Genomic DNA, 3,648 nt, shown 5'->3' with positions numbered 1-3,648 from the left:
TGCCATTCATATATGACCTTGATTAAGTGTGTATTCAAATACTTTGCCCTTTTTAAAAATTTATTTTGGGGGGTTTAGACTATTTGCATTGAGGGGATTAATGGCTTGGTTAGTAGGAATAAAACCATCATGGTGCTATCTTTTTCCAGTTGTCCAGTTTTCTTTGTTCCCTTTTCCTTCTTTTTCTCACATCTTTTAATTATCTATTAATTATATATTTTATCATTCCATTTTATGTCCATTGTTGTGTTATTAACAGTAACAGTTTGTTATTTTGCTTTAGATTTTATAATGTGCATCTTTAGTGTTTCACAGTCTACTTTCAAGTGGTTTTATGCCATGCCATGTGTATCATTGGAACTTGTAATATTATACTTCAGTTTCTTCCCCTCATTGGCCTTCATGCTATTGTTTTAATATATTTTACTTTTGCATAGTCTATATACCTCAGACCTAACTGTTATTATTTTTTCTTAAAATTCAACATTGAAGAAGAGATTGAAATAAGTAGAAAAGAATAATAGATATTTATTCATAGAATAAGTAGGTATTTAGAATAGAAATAATAGAAATAGAATAATACGTATTTATTTCTGGTGGTCTATATTCTTTTTTGAAAATTCATGTTTCTATCTAAAATCATTTTCTTTCTTCCTAAAACACTTCTTTACCATTTATAATAGAAAAGAAGTATTTCCTTTTTACTTTTTAAAAATATTTTCACTAGTATAGAATTGAAGTTTTAAAATGTTGTTTTTCATTTAGTACTTTAAAGATACTAAAGAATGAATCTGGGCCACTTTATTACACCATACACAAAAATTAATTCAAAATGGATGAAAGACCTAAATGTGAAGCAGGACCATCAAAATCCTAGAGGAGAACACAGGCAGCAATCTCTTTGACCTCGGCCATAGCAACCTCTTACTAGACACATTACTGGAGACTAAGGAAACAAAAGCAAAAAGGAGCTATTGGGACTGCTTAAAGATAAAAATCTCTTGCACAGTGGAGGAAACAATCAACAAAATTGAAAGGCAGGACATCTGAGTGGCTCAGTTGGTTAAGTGTCCAACACTTAATTTCAGTTCAGGTCATGATCTCATGGTCATGAGATCAAGCCCCATGTGGGACTCCAGGCCTGTACATGGAGACTGCTTAAGATTCTCTCTCCCTTCTCTCTCCCCACCAACTCTCACATGTGCTCTCTCACTCAAATAAATAAAAACACCCACAAAAACAAAAACTGACAGGCAACCTACAGAATGGGAGAAGATATTTGCAAATGATATATCAGGCAAAGGGCTAGTATCCAAAATCTATAAAGAACTTATCAAACTCAACACTCCCCCAAATAAATAATCCAGTAAGAAATGGGCAGAAGACATAAACAGACATTTCTTCAAAGAATACATACAGATGGCCAACAGATATATGAAAAGATGCTCTACATCACTCATCAGGAAGGAAATACAAATCAAAACTACAATGAGATATCATCTCATACCAGTCAGAATGGCTAAAATTAAGAACACAGGAAACAACAGTGGTTGGCAAGAATGTGAAGAAAAGGAATCCTTTGCACTGTTAGTGGGAATGCAAACTGGTGCAGCTACTCTGGAAAACGGTATGGAGGTTCCTCAAGAAACTAAAACAAACAAACAAACAAACAAACAAAAAACCTATCCTATACAAATTATACAGATTTGAAGGGGTATATGCAACCTGATGTTTATAGCAGCATTATCAACAATAGTCAAACTATATGTCTATCAACTGATGCATGGATAAGGATGTGGGAAAAACTGCTCTGAAACACACACATACAATGAAATATTATTCAGCCATCACGAAGAATGAAATTTTGCCATTTGCAACAACATGGATGGAGCTAGAGTGTATTATTCTAAGTGGAATAAGTTAGTCAGAGAAAAAAAAATACCACGCGATTTCACTCATATGGTCTGTTCCATTAAAAAAATTTTTCCAGCACCAAAACAGAGTCTAGTACACTGATGGAATCTGAGGCATCTTAAAATATAGGTGTCCAGTTTTGAGCTTAAAATAATATTCCTTCCCTAAGCAATTTGATTTTTTTTATAAGTGTGGGGTCACATTCTTTTCCCACACTTTAAAATTAAATTTTATTTTATTAAAAAAAAATTTAACGTTTATTTATTATTGAGAGACAGAGAAAGACAGAGCATGAGCACGGGAGGGGCAGAGAGAGGGGGGGAGACACAGAATCTGAAGCAGGCTTCAGGCTCTGAGCTGTCAGCACAGAGCCTGACACAGGGCTCGAACTCACAAACTGAGAGATCATGACGTGAGCAGAAATCGGAGGCTTAACCCACTGAGCCACCCAGGTGCCCCTAAAATAGAATTTTCTCAACTCTGTGTAAACAGGGCCTGACTGGAGGAAAATGTGAAAGAATCAGATATTGGGAGAACACTTGCTACGTGTCTAAAACTAAGTTCTAATAATGCTCCCGTCCATTTTTTTATTTCCTCTGCAAAATCTGCCCTGTTTTTGTCTGTGCACACTGAACCTGCGGTGCCTTTGTGGTCTGCCTGAAAGTACATTTCCTTTCTACTACTTTTTCTCTTTCATATGCCCAGATGCTTCTTGCTCCTTTTCTGCATCCACAGCTCTAATCTTATTTATATTTTATGGAAATAGATACGATAGTTCCATGAGTGGCACATTCCAATTCATTTCATTATTGTATGTCTATTACATCCTTTACCCTGGGGGTCAAAAGAAAGGACAATGCTCACTTTGGAAATACATATACTAAAATTGGAATGGTACAGGGAAGATTACCATATCCTCTGAGCATGTGCACACGTAAGTTTGTGACACATTCCATATTTTTCAAACAAGTATATGAAAAGGTCTTCGACATCATTCTTCAAAGTATTGCAAATTATGTGACGCCTGGGTGGCTCAGTTAGTTAAGTGTCTGACTTCAGCTCAGGTCATGATCTCATGGTTTGTGGGTTCAAGCCCGCATCTGGCTCTGTGCCAACAGCTCAGAGCCTGGAGCCTGCTTCGGATTCTGTGTCTCCCTCTCTCTTTGCCCCTCCTCCACTCATGCTCTGTCTCTGTCTCTCAAAAATAAATAAACATTGCAAAAAAAAAAGAATTGCAAATTAAAGCAACAATAAGGTTGTTCCCATTACACGTAATCCAAAACATTGATAACATCAAATGCTGGCATGGATGTGGAGCAACAGAGAAAATACAACATTCATGCTGGTGGGAATGCAAAATGGTACAACTACTTTGGAAGACTGTTTAGCAGTTTTGAACAAAACTAAAGATGTCCCTATCATATGACCCAGCAGTTGTGCTCCTTGGTGTTTACCCAAATGACTAGAAAACTTATGCCCACGCAAAAATTTGCACATGAATGTTTATAATAGCTTTATTTATAATTGCCAGAACTTGGAAGCAACCAAGATGTCCTTCAGTAAGTGAAGGATAAATAAACTGTGGCCCATCCAGACAATGAAATATTATTCAGTACTAAAAAAAAGCTGTTAAACCTTGAAAAAACATGGGAAAACCTTAAAGACGTATTACAAAGTGAAGGAAAATAATCCGAAAGGCTGCAAACTGCATGATACTAACTATATGACATTCTG

At 36.0% G+C, this 3,648-nt stretch overlaps 1 non-coding gene across 1 annotated transcript; it reads left to right on the top strand.

Annotated features, from left to right (window-relative positions):
* The first annotated feature begins 2,770 nt into the window (after nucleotides 1-2,770).
* LOC111560336 lies at nucleotides 2,771-2,876 on the top strand. Its single transcript, XR_002742082.1, has one exon. It is a non-coding gene; the product is annotated as a U6 spliceosomal RNA (small nuclear RNA).
* Nucleotides 2,877-3,648: the final 772 nt, after the last annotated feature.

The sequence above is a fragment of the Felis catus genome, chromosome B1 (genome assembly GCF_018350175.1).
Source record: "Felis catus isolate Fca126 chromosome B1, F.catus_Fca126_mat1.0, whole genome shotgun sequence".
NCBI classification, from domain to species: Eukaryota; Metazoa; Chordata; class Mammalia; order Carnivora; family Felidae; genus Felis; species Felis catus.
This window is presented reverse-complemented; position numbering and strand designations above follow the sequence as displayed.